The sequence below is a fragment of the Telmatherina bonti genome (assembly GCF_933228915.1).
Source record: "Telmatherina bonti genome assembly, chromosome: 21".
Lineage (NCBI taxonomy): Eukaryota > Metazoa > Chordata > Actinopteri > Atheriniformes > Telmatherinidae > Telmatherina > Telmatherina bonti.
The window spans coordinates 1352952-1375741 of NC_136630.1; the positions used below are offsets into that span (position 1 = coordinate 1352952).

At 42.5% G+C, this 22790-nt stretch overlaps 1 pseudogene across 1 annotated transcript in view; it reads left to right on the forward strand.

Annotated features, from left to right (window-relative positions):
• Nucleotides 1–9684, forward strand: part of LOC306771818 (hepatic leukemia factor-like) — a 57485-nt pseudogene extending 47801 nt beyond the window's left edge. Inside the window, exons 4-5 of the transcript in view lie at nucleotides 3321–3469; nucleotides 9507–9684. The product of the transcript in view is annotated as a hepatic leukemia factor-like (transcript). The remainder of the gene's footprint in view (nucleotides 1–3320; nucleotides 3470–9506) is intronic.
• The last annotated feature ends 13106 nt before the right edge of the window (nucleotides 9685–22790 follow it).

Below are 22790 nucleotides of genomic sequence, written 5' to 3' on the forward strand. Positions count from 1 at the left end.
AATCTTCCAGATGGGGGTACACAGGGTAGGGCTTTCGTCGCTCTTATGGGGAAAACGGAGAAGTTCTCTCTCCTGTTTTGGCAATCTAAGAGAATCAGACGTGTGATGAGAAGTACACTGGCAGGAGAAACTCATAAAAATAAAAACAATGGATCTAATAAAATCTGAAAATAAGACAATGAAATGTGGCCTACTGAATATCAGATCCCTCCCACATCCCACAAATCTTTATTAGTCAATGACTTGATAGGTGATCACCACATTGATTTATTCTGTCTTATGGACACCTGGTTACAGCAAGAGGATTATGTTAGTATTAATGAAGCTACGCCAGCTAACTATTTAAACTTTCACATTCCTAGAACTACAGGCAGAGGAGGAGGTGTTGCAGCTATTTTTCAGTCAGAATTATTAATTAGTCCTAAGCACAAAACTAAAGGTTTTAATGTTTCTACAGAGTTCTGTTGGGGTTTTTTCTTTGTACAGTCTGTTTTCCGACATAGATATTTTGTGTGTATTTTTGAAAAGCATTCATTATCAGAAAAAGTATTTATAATATAATGAATATATCACAGCGTGCCCGACCAGTCTGGGTGATGCATGGGCATTACGGAAATCCTCCAGGGTGTTTTCATGTCTGATCTTTTTCCTCCTGGTGTAGTTCAAATACCTCAATCCTCCTCCTCCATCACACCTGTATAGGTGCCAACTCAGCTAGTGGCTCCTCCTCTTTTATTCTTTCAGTGAGGCCACATTATGTTTGTATAGATGTTTGTACAGTTTGGCTGTAATCGGCCCAGAGGAATGTATCCACCCAACATGAAGCACTTATTTTTAGTTTTCTTCTTCTGTTGTTCCTTTGATGGTTTGCTGTAATTTTTTTCCCCCTCCTGTATCCTGGTGTTCACTGATGCTTTTTACTCTATTTGTCTTACATATGTTCCAGATAATAAAGTTCTATTCCAGGTTTTGTCTTTGCTTCTTTGCTTTAAACTAAATTGAAAGAAAAATATTTTAGAAACTAACTTTAAATCCTTTGAATTCCTGACATTAAATTTATCTCATCCAAGATGGAATTCAGAGAAACCGCTCCTTTTAGCATTAGTGTATCGCCCACCTGGACCTTACTCCGAGTTTCTGACCGAATTCTCTGATCTCTTGTCTGAGTTAGTGCTGACTACTGATAAGGTCATTGTACTAGGTGATTTTAATATTCATGTTGACCATGAAAATGATAGTTTAAACATTTCCTTTGGCTCTATTCTAAACTCAATTGGGTTTTCACAAAATGTCCATGGAGCCACTCACTCTCATGGTCACACTCTTGATCTGGTTCTAACATCTGGTATTGAGACTGATAAGCTCAAAGTTTTTCCTCCAAACCCTGTCTTGTCCGATCACTTCTCATTAACCTTTGAATTCACTTTATTTGATTACTCACTGACCAAAAATAAATTCTACTATAGTAGATGTTTATCAGACAATAATATTACAAAATTTAAACAATCAATTGAATCAATTTTTTCACCTCTACCATGTGTTAACATGACTGAGAGTCCCCCTTTAAGCCTTACTCCTGCTCAGATTGATCAACATGCTGATACTATAACAGCTTCAATGCGTACAACCTTGGATAATGTTGCTCCCCTAAAGAAGAAGAAATTAGGTAAGATTATGAAGGCTCCCTGGTTTAATTCCCAGCTCCGAGCTCTAAAACAGGCATCAAGGCGTTTGGAAAACAGATGGCGTTCATCAGGACTAGAGGAGTCTCACTTAACCTGGAAAGAAAGTTTAATCGTATACAAAAAAGCCTTACGTACGGCAAGAACAGCTTATTATTCATCATTGATAGAGGAAAACAAAAACAACCCTGGGTTTCTTTTCAGCACTGTAGCCAGGCTTACTAGGAGCCGGAGCGCTGTGGAGCCATGTATTCCTTTCTCACTTAGCTGTGATGATTTCATGTATTTTTTCAGGAATAAAATTGATACTATTAGAGATCAAATTCACAATATTCTTCCTTCTACCTATAATGTTGGGGCTGTTGTGGTCTCTGAAGCATCCTTAGAACCAGGATCTGACTTGTGTCTAAATAGTTTCTGTCCTGTCCAACCCTCTGAATTAACTAAAATAATAGCTTCATCTAAACCATCCACCTGTATCTTAGACCCTCTCCCAACGAGCCTCTTTAAGGACATTTTCCCTTTAATTAATACATCACTACTAAATCTTATCAATATGTCTTTAGTGACAGGATATGGACCACAATCATTTAAAACTGCTGTAATCAAGCCTTTACTTAAAAAGCAATCTCTGGATCCAGAGGTGATAGCAAATTATAGACCTATATCTAACCTCCCGTTTATGTCCAAAATTCTGGAGAAAATAGTTTCCGCTCAGCTACATGCCCACCTGAGCAGAAATAATTTATGCGAGGAGTTTCAGTCAGGATTTAGAGCTCATCATAGCACTGAGACAGCATTGGTGAAAGTTACTACTGACCTTCTTATGGCCTCAGACAAAGGACTTGTGTCCGTACTTATCTTGCTTGATCTTAGTGCTGCATTTGATACAGTCGATCATAACATTCTGTTACAAAGACTAGAACAGGTGATTGGAATTACAGGTACAGCGTTAAGATGGTTTAAATCAATATAAATAAATCTCATTAAATAGTGTTAGGGAAGCAGACACCCTCCCCACCTTTAAGACTAGGCTGAAGACTTATCTTTTTGATAAGTCCTATAGCTAGGGATGGTTAGCATCCCTTAGTTATGCTGCTATAGGTTTAGACTGCTGAGGGACATTTCCTGATACACTGAGCTTCTTTCTCTTTATCCCTATCTTTTATCCCTCCCCCCCCCATAACAGTGTTTCATCATTAACATGTATGTCTCCTGTCTCAGCAGGTCTCCCTGGCCGGGAGTAGCAGTTCCTGTTGTCTGTTGTCTTTCTGTCCTCTTCCCCCCACACAGCAGAGGCAGATGGCTGCCTGTCCTTGAGCCGGGTTCTGCCGGAGGTTTCCTTCCTGTTAAAAGGGAGTTTTTTCCTTCCCACTGTCGCCAGTGTGCTTGCTCAGGATGGGAGATTGAGTTGGACTCAACTCAATCTGTTGGTTTCCTTATATAGGCTGTTATGAATTGGCTTTCATTATGTTTTCCCCTCTGTCTGTAAAGCGTCTTGAGATGGCATTGCCGTGATTTGACGCTACATAAATAAAGTTGAATTGAATTGAATTGAATTGAACTTGATTTTAACATGTTAAAAACACAACAGCGATGGAAACTGTAGTCCCTCTTCTATCCACTGGATGTCCTCAGACCCCCACCTTCTCCACACAGCTGTCCCGCATCTGCTTCCTGATTGACTCTGCAGATCTGTTTGACCCCCTGAGGTTTGGTTTTGATGGAAATTCTGGATGTAACCAGGCAAAAGCAGCAGAGAAAAACCTGAAAGGAAAAACACAAAGGTCTGAAACTTTACTTTTACTGTGTTTTATTTCTATCACAACTGGTAACTGAAGTTAAAGGAGAAAAAATAAGACAGTGGCCCCCACGGTGACGGCCTGGGTGGTTGTGGGTGGGGTTAACCCTTTGAGTAGATGCACCCTGAGGATATCGTTTCCTGATCTGGTGCACATGTACATGACCATTCGTCCTCTTTTAACTGTTATAGGGGCTAATAGGGCACGGGAGAGAGGGGTTGTGGGTGGGTGTAAGGGGACTATGGATGTATGTGTGTGTGTGTTTTATCTATTTGATGTAAATTGTTTTATAATGAGAAGCACTTTGTATTTTTTTTTTTTTTTTACACGAAAAGTGCTATAGAAATAAAGTTTGATTTGATCTGGCCATTTCATAGAAAAAAGCTGAAAAAGTGAAACATTAAAGAAATTAACATATTAAAAATGGCTCTGTTATGCTACATGAAGTTTTCTGAGCTTTCTACAGTGTTATAATGTTGAATACTCAAAAGACAAGTGAGCGGCAAGTTTGAGTTTTCCAGCATGTCTTTATATTTGGTTTCCATGGTGCTGTTGGGAACCTGCAGGAGTAACAATCAGCTGAAAGCAAACAGGAAAGATAAGTATTGCTTTTGGATGCCTGTGGGGATCTTGCACTTCTGTCTTTCATGCACCTTCTATGTCTTCTCTTTTGAGTGGAATGAGTGCTGGCGCATCTGCACACAGAAGGTTTGAGCTGATAATCCACTGTAGTGTGGAAACATGGACAGGATGACAAACCCTGAGGTAAAAGTAGACATCAGGTTCAAGCAGGGTACTGCTGGTTTAATCCGTGTGTACACAACAATCAGAGCTGCCTCATTCCTGAGCATTGCAAACGGGCTGCTAAATTGGCATTGTCATTATGTAATGTCATTTTGTGAGAATAAAAGGCAGCAGATCAGGGTGTTCTGCTAATCCTGCCGCTCTGACGTCACACTGACAGCAGGGCAGATTTAATGCAGCTATCTAGTCCCTAACGTGAACTGAAAGTTTCTAAAATCTGAATGCAGCCACATCTGCCAAACAGGGGCAAAGGAAGACGTTTATACATCTTCTGCATAATTTTCCAGATTATTTCTAAATAATCTAAATATTAATAAAAGTGTTAAATACAGCCCCTATTTCAGAAAATGCCAGAACCTAATTAATTTTATCCAGGAAATTAATAAATCAGAAATGTAAACATCAGAATAGAGACTCGCCTGTTAATTTAGACCTGAAAATGTTAATTTACCTAATAGTTTACTATTACTTTTGTATCCACAAATATTGTAAAGACTCAATATGTATTACTATATATTACTTTTTCATTCATGCATGTTAATGTTTCTGCTCTGTGGCTACATCTATTTTGGATTCTCAATAACACAATTTATATTAAAAAAAATTAATTTAAATGACAAAATAAACAATCTTCATGTGTTTGCTCTAAATAAGACTTCATGCACATTTGAGAACTGAAACAGTCTGCAAAAAGATTAAAATCTGAAAAAAGACATCTCACCGGCTGTTTCTGGTCTGAACCAACAAAAAAACAAACAAACCCAGCACTGACCGGAATCTTCTTTGACATGAGACAATATTCCAGATTTTCACATAAATTAAAGGAACTCTCACTGTGCGAGGGTCTTGGGTGAGGATGCAAAAAAAAAAAGCTCCGTTCCACACAGTAATGCAGCTGCTCAGAATGCTCTCAATCATTCCCCTGAGAACGAGCACCTGATGGGGGCTGAAGTTACAGCTCTTCTCAGAGGAAATAGAGATGCTATTGGGCTTTGTTGGCCAGTGATGTAACATGGACGAACAAGGATAGGTCCTCTGAGACGTGCACTCCCAGGAACTTGTGCTGCTTATTCTCTCCACAACAGCGCTGTTGTTGCTCGGTGGAGTATGCTGGGTGTGTATTCTCCCGAATCTCTGGTTGGTTTTGGCTCAGTATCTGCCTTGAGTGAGGCTGGTTCTACAGCCCACCGTGATGTGCTTTAATGTTGCAGGGGTTGTACACAAAGGGTTAGGGTTAGGGTTTGCTTGCGCTATGGCTTTGGAATGTCTGGTCGCTTCCTCCAGTCAGTGCACCACTTCTACAACCATCGTTCAATGTTCAGTTGCAGATGCCTTTTGTCAGAGAGGTGTCATGGCTCCAAGGCCGAAGCCCCCTCTGCCTTGTTGGACATAGCCCACTACATCATGATGGGGGAGGTCAGATTTGACCTGTAGCATAGTTGTGGCTGGAGTCCACCTTCTCCTGGTAACTAGTGTAGGATTTGTGCTTCTCCCCACAGGGTCTTGGAAGTCAGAGAGGGACATATCCAGACTCACTTTGGCACACTTGATCTCTTTAACTAGACTAGTAATTGGTATTGAAAGCGCTCCATTGCTGTAAAGTCCAACATTGCTGAAGCATTTGGGAGGCGCTTGCCACTTCCTCACGTGAAAGTTCACAAGTCTTTCCAGATGATTGACATGGCTAACTGAAACCTCATACATGGTAAGTGGCACCAACAGTCAACGTAGTAACCCAAACTGATAACACCTGAGCTTTAGTTTCCCGGTAGTGCAGCTATGTTGATCAGCTGCAGCCGTTAGCACAATCCTGCTGGAGTTGCTCAGTTTGCCTTGTGTCTTTGGGGTCTGCATTATACCATTGTCTGAGGCTTTTGATGGGCTTCTCTAGGACTGTTGGAATTGACTAATAGCTGATGTAGAACTGCTTGTGTGTCAGCTGACCTTTGACGAAGGAAATACAGTGTGACTTATCAGGTTTAAACTCCATTCTTGCCCATCAAATTTTTTCCTGAAGTTTCTGCCACAACTGTCTGGTGCATGATTTTGTTGTTGTTGTTATAATGGTCATATCATCTATACAGGTGCTCATTGTAGAAAGATGCAGGCCACTGTTGGTTATCCTCTCACCTCCCACTACCAAACAAGATGCTCATATTATCAGCTCCATTACCATGATGAATGCCAGAGGGGAGATTGTGTAGCCTGACATAACGCCAATCTACTGATGTTGCCAAGCAGTAGTGTCGCTCTCAAATGTTACACTGACTGGAGATAACTCGACCCGATTTGTGATGTGATGTGGTATGCTGAAGTAATTGAATGCTGTCCATAAGATATTGTGAGGAAATTAAACCAAAAAGGGCGTTAGCTAGGTCTAAGAAAATTACATGTCGGTCTCTCCATTCATTTTTTGCAACTTGTATCTGGTGCCAGATGATGTTGGCATGCTCCAGACACTCTGAGAAAACTTGGATAATGGCCTTCTGCACTGGTGTATCCACATAGTTGTTTCTTTGCAAGAATGTGGAGAGCCATTGGGCCAGAACACTGAAGGAGCTCTTTCCCTCTACATTTAGCTGGCTGATCTGGCAAAAATAGGTAATGGATGATGAGACCTGATTTTAATGAGCATTGCTAAGTCACTCCAGGAAAAGAAACGCATGACAGAAAATCTGAAAAAAATCTCCTGAATTTTAATGATGAACATTGAATTGATGAGATTTGAATCAATTCAAATCTGTGAATAATTTTTTAACCATGCTCTAAAACCAATGATTAGTTCAGATAAAATACCATTAAAAACATTTTCCTGGTAAAATAAACAGTTAAAATTCAAATTAGTCATCTTGTATTGAAAGGAGACATTATTTAAGAATTGCTTCAAGCCAATAACATATAAAAACACCGGCATCATCATCATGTGTGCCTCCTACATACATCAGTGGCTACTACATTCATGACAAAACAAGGCATACACTGCGGATGGTTTTCACACAATTTTATTGCTTAAAACTTAGAAATTAAAACAAATAGCATGCTTTGTACAAACACAGACATTTCATGATATTTAAAATTTATCTGATCTGATAATTTTATCAGCGGATATGAAAGTAATTAAAAGTAAGTAAATTCTCAGCCTTTTCTATCAAATTTGATGTATTATGAAGCAAAGCAGACCAAATCCGATGATGTGTACCAGCGACCTTCTTCTTCAGACGCTGTAAAACCACCATATTGTGGCTCTTCTGCACATTTTGGAGGTAATTACCCTGTCATCCATCACTTTCAAAGAAAACACATCTGTCATCCTATAATGATGCCAAGACATTAGAGCTGAATAGAGGAGTGGCTGTATGCTTGTCACCCCCACTTCTCTTTTACATTTAAGTTATTTGTAAATGGATTATGAACTTCAGGAAGACATCAGATGAGCCACCGGTTCGGCCCTGAAAACCACATCTCTGACAACCTGAAGCTTACATAACCTAACCCCACCCCCTGGACAAAAAAAGCTCAAATACACAACACAAGCTCCTAATACTCTGATGCATTTGGCATATAATCCCCAAACATGAAATATGATGGAGAGGGGGGTAACTGTATGGTTCATATTGTGGATGAGATGCAGCTATTGGTGGGCTGCACAGTTGGCTGGTCCATTTTTATTTTTTATATAAGAGGATTTGTCCCAGCGTCAGCCTCTATGGTACAAGTTCTCTAAAGACTTGGATTGGATCATCCGTGTGGGGGTGAGGGGCTTGATTTTGGTTTGGTTTAGTGAGGGAGATTACACCAGTTAGTCATTTATATATGCCATAAAAACATTTTACAGAATGTTGTTGAGAAATGTATTTAGTTTGTAACCAGGAGGTTTAACTCCTTCTGGGATGGACCTTCCATTTACTTCCATTTTTACTCACTGAAGGTTCAAATAATCCAAAAAACAGTTTAAACTGAGAGGATAGAGTTTGAAACAGCAGTCAGGCTGGTCATTAAGACTGCTTTCAAATGTACATATTCAATCATTTTCTCCCCTGACAAAATATTTGTCAATATTTAATTATGTAAAGAATTGTTCAACTCATTTTGGCTGCAGGTGGTTATTTTGACTGATCTATGTTTATGCAAGTATCCTGCAAAGGGAGGTATGCAGCTATTACTCAGTCCTGTATTTTACTTCAAACGAGACCTTTAAGGAATAAATACCCACATTATCTGGAAAGAAGCTTCTGCAGCAAAAAATGAACTTAGGGTTCATGAATGGAAACAGCCAGGAAGGCCTGTCCAGTCCTGGAGATCTAATATCCTACAATGTTCTGGTGCATTTCTTCTCCAACCCACCTGAATAAGAAGAACATCTTGTCACTACACCTCTCCAGAGCTAAATAGTATACAGATGAGGTAATTCAAATTCATATGTGCTGGAGAAGGGATCCAGGACTGGAAGTCTACAGGACTGGACTTTGTAGTGATGGGAAGTTTGGCTCTTTTCAAAGATTAAGCTCTTTTGACTTGGTTCCCTAAGAAATGTTTGTTCTTTTGGCTTTTGAATGGTTCTCCATTTCGCATCACTTAGCTTAGAGCTTTTCTGGTGAAATTTAGCAATTTTCAGCTGTTTTTTTTTAGAAAACAATTTTTTTTTTTTTTTTATTTTAACAGCCATATTTTTGGGGAATTTTTATTTTTAATTTTTCAATAAAACCTTACAATTATGTTAGATACCATGCAAAATCTGGTAGGCTTTTTAACCTGCACACTTTCTCTATTTCTGTTTGCTTTGTGCTGCTGCTACCAACATTTGTGTTAAGCCCCACAGCACCCACCTTTAGGCTCTAGTTAATAGAGAATACTTCTCAGAATTCACTCCAATATCTAATTGAGCTGCCATCTTATCATGGTGCAGCAGTTTGTGTGTCCAGAAGATCCCAGCAGCTATGTTTTAAAGGGCTTTATGCCCCTGGTAAGGGTCACCCATGGCAAACAGGTGTCTAGGGGAGGGACCAGATTAAGCACACTCAAAGCCCCCAAAGGCTTATCAAATGATTATCAATAAAAAGATTGGTAAAGGGGTCCCTTTCCCAAATTTAGGTAACCGCGGCCCTCTTCTGGCCTGGAGGTGGAGCACGGAGGTGAATGCCTGGGGGCTGGGGTTTTGCCCATGGGACCTGGTCTGACTCAGCCTGAAAGGGAAACGTGAGCTCATCTCTTCCTGTAGACTCACACCTACAGGAGGCGCCATAGGGATTGGGTGCTCTGGGATTTTGGCAGTAGTCAAGAGAGTGGGACACTGTTGGTCCAATCTGAGCCTGAAGAAGCTAGCTCAAGAGATGTGGAACATCACCCCTCTGGCAGGAAAGGAACCTGAGCTGGTTCGCAAAGTTGAGCAGTTCTGACTAGATATAGTTGGAGTCACCTTGATGCACAGCTTGGGCTCTGGAACCAGTGTCTTTGAGAAGGGCTAGACCTTCTTCCACTCTGGAGTTGCTCCTAGTGAGAGGTGCTAAGCAGGTATGGGCATTCTCATTGCCTCCTGACTTGGTGCTTTTAAGTTGGGGCTAACTCTGGTGGATAGTAGCTACCTCTGCCTTCAGGTGGGAGGATCCGTCCTAACTGATGCTTGTGCTAAGGCACCAAACAGCAGCTTAGAGTACCCACCCTTTTTGGAGTCGCCAGAGGGAGTTTTGGAGGGCACTCCCTCCGGTGATTGCTCACGTGGGCGATGACGGAGAGACCTGAATGGGTGTCATTAGGAGTGCGTCCCCGATCTAAAACCCAAGTGGTACTATGATATTGGACTTCTGTGCCCATCATGGATATCCATAATGAATGTCATGTCCATGCATAAGAGTGTCCATATATGCACTTGGCACCAGGAAAGCGACTCTGACCCATCAATACTGTGTAGAGTGGGAATAATGGGGCTGCTGACCCTGTCCTGGGGGACTGCTGTGGGGTGGTACTCTGGGAGTATTGGGTACCGGAACCCCTTGTATGGAATGTCCAGTCCCTATATGACTGATGTCAGAACTTGGGCCACATTGCAGTAAATCAGATTCGTTTCCAGGATTGGGCATTTGCTTTTTGTGGATGATGTGGTTCTGTTGACTTCATTGGGTTGTGATCTTCAGCTCTTGCAGAAGCAATTCGGGGCCAAGTGAGAAGTGACTGGGATGAGAATCGATGAGACCATGGTCCCCAGCTGTAAAAGAATGTCCTCTCTGGGTTGGGAATGAGGTCCTGCCCCATATGGAGGAGTCTCAATATCTAACAGCTGCAGCTAGCTAACATGAACAGTTCATTTGTTGTTTCAGGGCAGCAATGCAGCTAACAGTTGCAGGTACTAAGGAGGAGTTGGGTTGTTTAAAATAATCTCTGAAGGATGTGGCTACAGGCAGATGTTTCACACGTGTAAAATAATGATGTTTCAACCTCTATCTTCACAACATATAAAAAGTTTTCTGACTGAATCTACCATGTTAACAGGATTTCTTCTTCTTGTCTCTGTTTAGTCACAGCAACATTGTCCATTTCACTGAAATGAATTATTCCTAGATTCTGTGCGAACAACCGACTTTCTATGATCCTGTTCCTTTTTGAGTGCATAAAGGTAGTGCAAAGAACTGAAGACATTGACCTGTGCACGTATTTCTGGGTTTTTGTAATCTGTAGGCAGATGTCTGTAATCACCAACCATATTATCTGACTAGCTGGACACCAGCTGACAGACTGGACAGGGAATTTGATGGGAACGGTATTAACTACCTAAACTGTGGGGTTTAGAGTTTTTGCTGGTCCTGATGAGACTGAACCAAAGTCAGGTGTATCAGACAATGGATGCTGGGTCTTCTTCAGCTTTGTATGCAGCCAGGCAAGGTTTCCTGCTGGCAGAGGATGGATGACAGAAGAAGGAATTAAAGGGGAATTTCTTGGATTTGCTGGTGTGGTCAAGAGCCTGAAAAACATGAAAAAACTTTTATTATTATTACAAAGAGAACAGTATAAAACTCAAGATTCAGTCCTTATGTCTTCATCTGTCAAAATGATTGATTAAAACTTCTCTGGCTTTCCAATGGTTTTTAACAACTATATTCCCACCATAAAGATTTTTGATAGTTGGACTAAAGTTATTTACCAACTAGAAACAGCTATCATTGAAATAATAGCAAATGTGAATGCCCATTTATTGAGCTATGCTGAATGATTGAAATGAAATTCCATAAGTATAAGAAATTGAAAAAAAAGCATAACTAATTGCCCCACATCAGCATTTGAACCCCTGCACTCCTGTATTGAAGCACACCGACTTACTCACTACACCACTTGTAGTCTTAGTGGCACCTTGGAAAAAGCCTTCATATATTTTCCAATTGCCTTTTATGTCTACTTCCAGCAGGGTGTAATTAGCGGGATTGCAAAAACATGTGTGCGGTTGAACTAAACTCCAGTAAAGATGTGACAGACTTTGTTTGATGTGAAATACTTTTTTTTTTAAAAAGTTGTTTAAGAGTTATCAAAGTGTTGAACGGTTGCACGGAGCATCGTTGGAACAAATCCTTCATATTTAACTGAGACATTTGCAAATAAACTCCTTTGCTCCTTGAAGTGTGCAGCTGAGACCAACAGTTCACACTGAGCAGCCTGCAGAACTGCATGTCATCACACAAGCAACAACCGACAAACAACAATAGAACTATATGTTAAATGCTGCATTTGAACCAGTGCCTTGAATGTGTACCCGTGTCCCGGCGCGCAAAATGGACCAATCGCTGAGCTGAATTCCATTTTGTCCAATCACTGGAGAGGATTTTAAAGTCATAGAACATATCTCCTGAATGAGTTGAACAGTTTGAGTTTTGAATGGTTGAAGTGAGACAAACGGTGTCGGAGGAGCAGCGTGCCAAACATTTTGCAGGAAAGACAATGGGGAGGGGAACTTGATGAACCGGACACTGCAAACTGGTGCAGAGCTCCGAACCCCCCAAAACCAATCGCAGGACTGAATTTCTGCAACGTCCAATGCACAGTGGGTTTGAAAGATTTTCATCCAATCACAAGGCCGAATTATTATTATTATTTTTAAGAAGAATTTGTTTTCTAGCGTTCCCCAGACTTCAACACAATAAGTCATATATGGTGATGTAAAGGGACAATATAAAGTCAACAATGATAACTGGTTTTTACAAATGAACTTTATAAAGAACACAAATTATTTTCCATAATTTTAAGTTAATATAGTTGTTTTAGTTCATATGTTTATAAGCCTGGTTGTAAGTTCACAAAGCTACTAAGTGACATTAATATTGAATTCATGTTTATCAAATTAAATAAGGAAAAATGATTTGTGTAGCATCCACAACGACAACAAATCCCGAAAACTTAAAACCCTCCAGTTTTTTGTTTCACTCTCAGCTGATCCATCTATTAGCCAAAGCCACAAATGGAACAGTCTCCATGGAAACATAGGTGTCGAAGCACGAAAAGGCTGATGTCACATGACCCATGAACTGGACTTATGATCACAGGAAAAAACTCTGATGGAGGGACGGGTCCTCTCCAGAACCCGGATTTTAGCTTGTCCGGTGGAGGGACGGGTCCTCTCCAGAACCTGGACTTTAGCGTGTCCGGTGGAGGGACGGGTCCTTTCCAGAACCCGGACTTTAACGTGTCCGGTGGAGGGACGGGTCCTCTCCAGAACCAGTACTTCAGCGTGTCCGGTGGAGGGACGGGTCCTTTCCAGAACCCGGACTTTAGCGTGTCCGGTAGAGGGACGAGTCCTTTCCAGAACCCGGACTTCAGCGTGTCCGGTGGATGGACGGGTCCTCTCCAGAACCAGGACTTTAGCGTGTCCGGTGGAGGGACGGGTCCTTTCCAGAACCCGGACTTTAGCATGTCCGGTGGAGGGACGGGTCCTTTCCAGAACCAGGACTTCAGCGTGTCCGGTGGAGGGACGGGTCCTCTCCAGAACCCGGACTTTAGCGTGTTCGGTGGATGGACGGGTCCTCTCCAGAACCAGGACTTTAGCATGTTTCTGCAAGAGCTTTACCCAGTTTCCTGTTGTAGACGTCAGGCTGTTGTCTCATTGTGTAAAGTTTCAGTGTTCTGCGAATGGATTTCTCTCCATCATCATCATCATCAGCCCAGTTTCTTCTTTAGTCTGTTTTTTTTATAATTTATCCAACAAATACCCGTTAACTCCAACATCTGCTGCCAGACACATGTGAACATACAAGCCGTGCACACGCCTCAGAGGGAGAGTCCAGCATCCACCCTTCCATTATCTCCCTGTCCAGTAAGGGTTTATGTTATCTGTTAGAGGGGGTGGGGATGGTTGGGGGGGATTACACATTCTGCAGCAGAAACAAAGGCTTAGTCTGGCACATCACAGTTTGATGCTGCTGATCTTCTCCTCCATGTTGGGACATTATGTTCAACAACATGCTGGAAAAGCAGAATTTTACATTTATTCATCTTCCTTTTGCTGTTTTAATCCCAAACGACATTCCACTGCCATTCCTGAGTGGGGGTGTTAAAGGCAATGGAGTCCTTTAACTCCCCTGTTTACTGGGCATTACTGGGAGGGTGGAGAGATATGATTGATCCATCAAACCGGGGATATGGGGGTTATTGCTGTGGCTTTCTTATTCCTCCCTCCAGTCCCTGGGACAGGTGGTCTCAGCTCCACATTCTGTGTTGGCTACTGGTTGCCTGGGACTGTGATTTGAGATTCTCTTGGTTCTCTCCTGATTCTTGGATGGGGCGTGATTTTTTTTTTTTTTTTTTAAGTTTTCCTCCTCATGACATTTGTTGTTTTTAGAAGCTTCAGATGCTTCATGTTTTTCTGAAGGTGCAGAAGATTTTCAGTTTGTCTGACTATTTGTTGCAGTCACTGTGGCGTCTTTTCTACTTTTGCTTTAATTCTCTTTTTTCTGTTCATTGTCTCCATTTTTGTTTTTATTTTTCCAACTTTTCCTTCTGCTGTTTTCTTTACTCTTGTCCAGTCCAGCAGTTATAAGCAGAAAGGCCAAAAACAAATTATGATTTAAATAATACTAAAGAATAAAATTCATGAATTAACAAGCCTTGGGCTCCACTTGGCAGAGTAAGTTTGTTCAGTACAACATGGCAGCTAGACTATCATTTTGTGGTCATGTGGCTAGACAAGACAAATAAAAATAAATAAATAAAAAGAAACCTTCCTCATTTAATTTATTCTGACCCTACAGCTCTCAAGAACTCACTAATGAACCAAAACAATGCATCAGGCCACTTCTAACCAAGCACACACTCTTGACTGCAGGAGTAGTAAACTTCTGAGACAGTCTCTATGCAATAAACCTGTTAGGTGACGTCAGAGTGCTGGTGACAAAAAAACATTAAAATTCAGGGAAATTTAATGCTCTGAAAGTGTCAGCCTGAAGACGTTTGTTCCAAAAGGTGGATAAGTCCTCTACATGTTCAGTTTCTGCCTCCATGCTGAGATGTGCCGAGTTTTTCACATAACAGCTAACAGGGAATCACTTTGTTGCTGCTAAAAATCCCATTTTCTATCCATCAAACTGTCTCAAATCTACTGCGTTTCACACCTGAAACTAAGGGAATTTAAACCTTTTTAAGGCTGCAATGATGCAGCTGCTCTTATTTTTATCTCTAATTTCATTAATACAACATCAGTTTTAGCATAAATTTACATTAAAGTCATTTTATGTTTTTCAAAGGGTGTAACCAGATATGTGTATATAGATACTGGATTCTGGCTTTCCAGGCACGTCAACAGGGCCACCATCTTGGGAGGGGGCTTCTTCGATCAGTCACACTGTATCAAAAAATGTCAGACTTCTCTGCTGCATACGCTTGTTAGTAAGTTTATTTATGTGGACGTTATCATATTTGGTGTCCTGTTATGTTTACTGGTGTATTCGAATGGGACACTTGTGAAATACAGGCCAAATGTGGGACATTTGTATGTAATCAATATAAATGAAAATATAGTATTTCAGATTTTTATGAGCTCCAAACACACTTATCCCCTCTCTGGTTTTATTCTACCCCTTATAATCATTGATAAAATCAGATATTTTCCAGAGAAAAAGTCCTCATCCTCGGGACAAACACAATGACTCATTTTCATTTTTCTTAGGTTTATTTTGATAATTACAACCAGGAAAGTTTTGGTTGGATTTAATCCATACTGTGAGATTACATTTTACATCAACTTGTTCAGCCTGTAGTTTCAATCAGTTAAACTTCAGTCCTTGAGTGCTTGTATCCTGCAGGTTTTTGTTGTCTCCATGCTCCAACACACCTGACTGAAATTGATAAATAGATTGACAAGAAGCTGCCGGATCCATTTGATTTGAATCAGCTGTGTTGGTAGAGGGAAATAACAAAAACCTGCCAGATACCGGCCCTCGAGGACTGGAGTTTGACACCCCTGGACTAAAGCGTCCAGTCAAGGGGCGGGGGCTTGTTTACTTTGTGCGTCGGGACGGGTGGAGGAGGGGTGGGGGCGTCCACATTGTTTCCTTTCTTTACTTTCTTACGTCCTTCCACTCCTGCTCTCAGTGAAGGCGGACACTTGTGCTCCTGTTTCCTCCCTCTCCCTCTTCTTCCACTCTGGCCTACAACTTTGTCCTGTCTGACTCAACCTCTTTTTACTTCTCTTTACTTCCAGTCAAACTACATCATGGATCTGATCAGCTGGTCTCTCAACGCAATTGATCAAATTGTCTCAACCCGAAGATCGGGCAGAGGGGAGCCCACATGTCCTGAGGGGACGCTTCCGACTGGATACGTTCAGGACTCATGGGCCAGATGGAGACCGATGTGTCTGGCGGTTCTGTCCTCTGAGGATGTGGAGGATGTTTACATCTTTGGATTATTGGTGATCGGGATTCTGCAGATTGGCAGAGTCCTGATCTACCTCAAGACCCGTGAGATTCTGGCAACAACTGGCAGGCTGCCAGAATTCTGCAACGGTATGGGCTGAGCTAGCAGTACACAGACTCTTGTGTTGACCGGACTCGACCGTAAGCAGGATACCAGTCTGGCCCACACTGGTCATCTGGCCGTGGTCCCGGAGCTGGTCCGCAATATCGATAACAACATGGAGAAAATGTCTGCTAGGATCGGTGGAAATTGACCCCCCCATTCGACTGTTTGGAGCTGCCTGCCTGAGACCTGCTATGGACTCAAGGCCGAGGGCAAATTGTTTTGCTCGCCTGGAACCAAAACAACAATCATATCTGGATTCAGCTTCTCAGCAGCCTTGGGCCGATGCAACCCCTCCGATAATGGAAAAAGACATGTTCACAGATGCTCTGTCCCCCTCATCCACTCCCAGCCCCCTCCCACATGACTCAACGCCTTCCAGGACTTTGTGTGTCTTGTTGTAGTCTGTGCTTCAATGTATGAGGTTTTTTTTTTACTGTATTTTCGGATTGCGTCTTCCTGGTGCGGCCCGGAGCTACATGACCTTTTTTGCCCTCGACCCCCTATGATCCTATTTTATCTCTGTTCTTATCTATTGTAAGGCAGCACTGGTATAATAGCTGCATGGCCTGAGCTTAGCTCGGCTCTGTTTTGCTCTTTTGTCATGAATGTTACATGGGTGTATGTCTGACCTTGGACGAACTGGCTTGAATTCTGAATTTCCCCTCGGGGATGAATAAAGTATCTTTGATTTGATTTCTGTTGGCGTATTTCCAGTGGTTCTGTTTGGTCTGCTAAAGACGTGGGACCTGGTTTGTTATAAAACTTGGGGTCTCGGCTCTAAAACGTCAGACCCCGGACCGGGGGAACCGTTCATGTGGGTTTCGTTCAGTCCGAGTGTGCGTGAAGCTAAGTGAGCAGCGATGAAAGAGAAGCAGGGGTTCAACACCTCTATGTCCCTCCAGTTGTAAACGTGTTCATAAACACAAAATCATAGAAAGAAAATAAGCTGCTGCTGATATATTTGCGTGTGTGTGGACCGCTTTCATACTTTAATTATGTGCATACGTGTGCAGGGATGCATGTGTTAGAACATACACTTATTACAGTCACAGTACTAATGTGAGATAAAAACTTCTTCTTGTTTGCCTTTATTAGTCTGTCATCTGATTCTGATGGAAGCCCAGCAGCTCTTCAGATGAAGAAGGACCAGCTCCTTCCAGAGGAAGAGGAGGAGGAAGAGCCAGAGGGAAAACAGTGAGGGGAAGAAGCAGCTGTAGCAGGAGAGAGTCATCATCTCCAGGTTTGGAAAGCTGACATGGTGTTGATGAGGCAGATATAACACCACCTCAGGCTACATTCCTGCCCTTCAGACCACCACTCATCATAACAGCTACATATTCTGCTCTCCAGCTTTTTCACTCATTTTTTTTACACTATCAGTCAAGTGTTCAAAATGCAAAAATCCACTAATGTAAAGTGTCAATTGTATTGTGTTCTGGTGTTTTTATGATTCCATTTTGTTTACATGACATAACATGGCATTATATTGTTTCCATATATAAAAATGATGACGTAAAACTTATTCTGACTCTTTTATTATAATGCACAGTATGAAAAATAAGCTTTTAGTGTGTTTATGCATCACCTGGTGAATTTCAATAATACTGATAGTAAATATGAATATACAACAAGATTCCTCTTGATGCCACCTTTCGTTAGAGTCTCATTGATGACTGTATGTTGAAGTTTTCTGGAGTTATAGCTTATTGAAGTTGGAGTATCCAACGTGGCCATTTTTGGGGAGCGCATGAACATGCTTACAGTAACAAAGTATACTTTGTTTTCTCATCAGTTTTAATGTGCAAACATTTTTTAAAAGTATTGATGTCCTTTTGAACAAACATTTTATTGTTTATTGTATTGTGTATTATTTGTTCACCTGCTTCAGGACTATGGATGCAAATTAACTTAGCTCTAATCCTGCATGAGCATCTGTTGCTAAAGATGCTCATGAAACACGTTTCAGTTAACTTCAGGAAAACAAACACAAAAGGAGCTGAACTCTTCTATGCATTAGAAACATATCACTTCACAGTTACAACTTTGCTTGACTTTAGCACAGTTCTTCTGAACGAGAGCATCAGAGAGATTTCCTAAAGGGAAAATCAAGTTGCTGTTCAAAGATCTGACAGAAAATCAACATTGTTCATAAAATCTGAGAAGAAATTCTCCCACAAGCCATTTTAACTAAATTTTTGAGGATATTTAAAGCCTGTTTAGTTTCATTATGAAAAAAATGTTCTGTTTTGTTTCTATCGTCTTGTTTGGAGTCAGTGAGCTGGTTTGTCAGCAGGTACCGCTGTGGGCTGCAATAAACCGATTACTGCTCATATACAGCAGAGAGAGAAATTTTGTGTATTTTCTTCTATAGATTAATGGCAGAGAAACAGCTCATTGTTTAGTCATTTTCATCTCTGCTCATGCACAAAATGATTATTTAAAAAAACTCTGCTTCTTTAAAAAACAAAAACACTTACAGAAAAGGTGGGTGATGATTTACCGGCAGAGAAAAATCACAAACTTCGTAAATCCTGCAGGAGGTAGAGGGTTAATTTCTTACCTTCATAATTTTAGATGAAATATTGTACCAAATGCAGCTCTTGCTTATTTTTTAAGTTTTAATAAATACATTTTAAAAAATCAAATATTTTTTCTTCACAGCATAAGCCTCTTCTCTTCCTGATTTTTATTTTATTTCCAGTTTTTATGAAAATGATGAAGGAATATATGTTCTATTCTATTCTGTCATTTAGCAGATGCTTTTATCCATAGCAACTCACATACATACTCATACCACGATAGGCACATTGGGGAGCAACTTAGGGTTCAGTGTCATTCCCAAAGACACTTTGGCATAGTCAGGGGAAGCCTGGAATCGAACTCCCATCTTTCCAGTCACAAGCCGACTGCTCTTCCATATATATATATACATATATAATGTATGTATGTATGTGTGTTTATTTTTATCTGACCTTTTGTTATATTTCATCACATTTTATCGAATTCAAAGAATTTTTTTGTTTAATCCTTGGTTCATCTAATTTTTTTGTTTTACATATTTCATTTTTTGGTTTGTTTTGCTGTAATATAATATCCATCCAATCCATTTTCTGTTGCTTATCTGGGGTCGGGTGGCGGGGGCAGCAGCCTAAGCAGGGAAGCCCAGACTTCCCTCTCCCCAGCCACATTTACCAACTCTGCGGGGGGATCCCGAGTCGTTCCCAGGCCAGCCGAGAGATATAATGCCTCCAGCGTGTCCTGGGTCTTCCCCGGGGTCTCCTCCCAGAGGGACGTGCCTGGAACACCTCACCATGGAGGTACAGGAGGCATCCTGACCAGATGCCCGAGCCATCTCAACTGGTTCCTCTCAATGCGGAGGAGCAGTGGCTCTACTCTGATCTCCTCCCGGATGACCGAGCTCCTCACCCTATCTCTAAGGGAGAGCCCGGCCACCCTGCGGAGGAAACTCATTTCAGCTGCCTGTATACGAGATCTCATTCTTTCAGTCACGACCCACAGCTCATGACCATAGGTGAGGGTAGGAGCGTAGATCGACTTTTAAATTGAGAGCTTCACCTTCTGGCTCAGCTCCTTCTTCACCACGACAGACCAGCGCAGTCCGCATTACTGCAGACGCTGCACCGATCCGTCTGTCGATCTCACGCTCCATCCTTCCCTCACTCGTGAACAAGACCCCGAGATATTTAAACTCCTCCACTTGAGGCAGGACCTGACTCCCGACCCGGAGAGGGCAATCCACCCTATTCCGGCTGAGGACCATGGTCTCAGATTTGGAGGTGCTGATTCTCATCCCAGCCGCTTCACACTCGGCTGCGAATCGCTCAAGTGAGAGCTGGAGATCACGACCAGATGAAGCCAACAGGACTGGGTAGTTTCCCTCCGCCTCCGGGTGGGGGGACGGGTCCTGACTGTTGTCTGTGCTTATGCACCAAACAGCAGTTCAGAGTACCCACCCTTTCTGGAGTCCTTGGAGGGAGTGCTGGAGGGTGCTCCTTCTGGGGACTCCATTGTTCTGCTTGGTTACTTCAGTACTCACGTGGACAATGACTGTGAGATGTGAAGGGGAGTGATTGGGATGGCAAGGGCCTCCCCACCCCCTCCCCAAAACCAAATGGTGTCTTGTTGTTGGACTTCTATGCTCATCATGGATTGTCCATAACAAACATCATGGTTGAACATAAGAGTGTCCATATGTACACCTGGCATCAGGACTCCCTGGGCTGCAGTTCAACGATCGATTCATAATCGTATGATCTGAGCTGCGACCACATGCCTTGGACACTCGGGTGAAGGGGGGGGGGAGCTTCAACTGATCACCACCTGGTGGTGAGTTGGCTCAGATGGTGGGGGAGGAAGCCGGTCAGATCTGGCAGGCCCAAACGTGTTGTGAGGGTCTCCTGGGAACGTCTGGCTGAATCCCCCGTCAGAGTGAGCTTCAACTCCCACCTTCAGCAGAGCTTCAACCATGTCCCGAGTGAGGCGGGGGACATTGAGTCCGAATGGGCTGTGTTCCGTGCCTCTATTGCTGAGGCGGCCAGCCGGAGCTGTGGCTGTAAGGTCGTTGGTGCCTGTTGTGGCGGTAATCCCAGGACTCGTTGGTGGACACCAGCAGTGAGGGATGCCGTCAAGCTGATGAAGGAATCCTATCGGGCCTTCTTGGCCTGTGGGACTCTGGAGGCAGCTGATGGGTACCGACAGGCTAAGCGGCATGCGGCTTCGGCTGTTGCCGAGGCAAAAACTCGAACGTGGGAGGAGTTTGGAGAGGCCATGGAGAAAGACTTCTGGATGGCTTTGAGGTGATTCTGGTCCACCATCCGGCAGCTCAGGAGGGGGGAAGCAATGCTCCATCAACACTGTGTACAGTGGAGATGGGGAGCTGCTGACCTCAACTCGGGACGTTGTGGGTCGGTGGAGGGAATACTTCGAAGACCTCCTCAATCCTACCAACACGTCTTCCGATGAGGAAGCAGAGCTGGGGGACTCAGGGGTGGACTCTCCTATCTCTGGGGCTGAAGTCGCTGAGGTGGTCAAAAAGCTCCTTGGTGGCAAGGCCCTGGCGGTGGATGAGATCCGCCCGGAGTTCCTTAAGGCTCTGGATGCTGTGGGGCTGTCCTGGCTGACACGCCTCTGCAGCATCGCGTGGACATCAGGGGCAGTACCGCTGGATTGGCAGACTGGGGTGGTGGTCCCCCTTTTTAAGAAGAGGGACCGAAGGGTGTGTTCCAATTACAGGGGAATCACACTCCTCAGCCTCCCCGCTAAGGTCTATTCAGGGGTCCTGGAGAGGAGGGTCCGCCGGATAGTCGAATCTCGGATTGAGGAGGAGCAGTGTGGTTTTCGTCCTGGTCGCGGAACAGTGGACCAGCTCTATACCCTCTTTGGGGTCCTGGAGGGGGCATGGGAGTTTGCCCAACCAGTCTACATGTGCTTTGTGAACTTGGAGAAGGTATTTGACCGTGTCCCCCGGGGGATCCTGTTGGGGGGGACGGGACTCGGAGTATGGGATACCGGACCCCCTTGTACGAGCTGTCCGATCCCTGTATGACAGGTGACAGAGCTTGGTTCGCATCGCTGGCTTTAATAAAATATTTATTCTGATAAAAGCATGTAAGGGTTTTCTGCGATGTTAGAAAGCGACACTAAGGCTTGAAAGAGGAAATATTGTAGACTTTCATTCAGACTGATTGAGATAGTTGATGACGTGCCCCAGCATTTTCAATCTGATGTTGACAGATCAAAAACCAGCTGGCTGATGTTAAGCTGATCAAATGGACCAATCAGCTGCTTCTGACCCTCCTGTCGTGATGCTGGCTTCGATCTGTGTTCCAGTTTTAGAGCAAAATCAGAAAGAATTGATCTCATGCATTTACTAATGCATGAGGGATTAAAATTCGGGCAAACAGAACATGGAAGCGACCATATGGACATATGCTGCAAGGATCAGATGCCCTTGACATACACAGTGAACTGCAACATCTAAACTCACAGATGTTCACAACAAAACCATTAAACAGATGTGGTTTAACAGAAAAGGCAATATGTTCCCAGCAACACCTTTTCATGCCAGGATAGGGCATGAATGTTTTTTTTTAACCAAAAGTTTTTAACTATTTCCATGTGCACAAATGAATTATTTTTACAACCAATCTGGTTCTGCAGCTTCTAACCATAAACTATTCTACTTTTTGTATTGAGCATTTCTGTTACAATCCAAAAAAGGAACAAAACAGATAAAAAAATAATCCAAAACGTATAGGAAAAAAGTATAACACAGAACATAGAATGCCAATTTTACACAACTTAGAAGACAAACAACAAAACAAAAAAAGTTACTAAAATTGTCCCCTAATTAGTGAGAATTAATCTTAAAATAAAAACTGCTCATATTGTGGGAAACCATAAACTGAGTCCCAGTAAGATTAGTCCTCACAATGTTTGTAAAAGGTATAGACCCTCCAATGTCAACGTTAATGTCACTGTTGGTGAG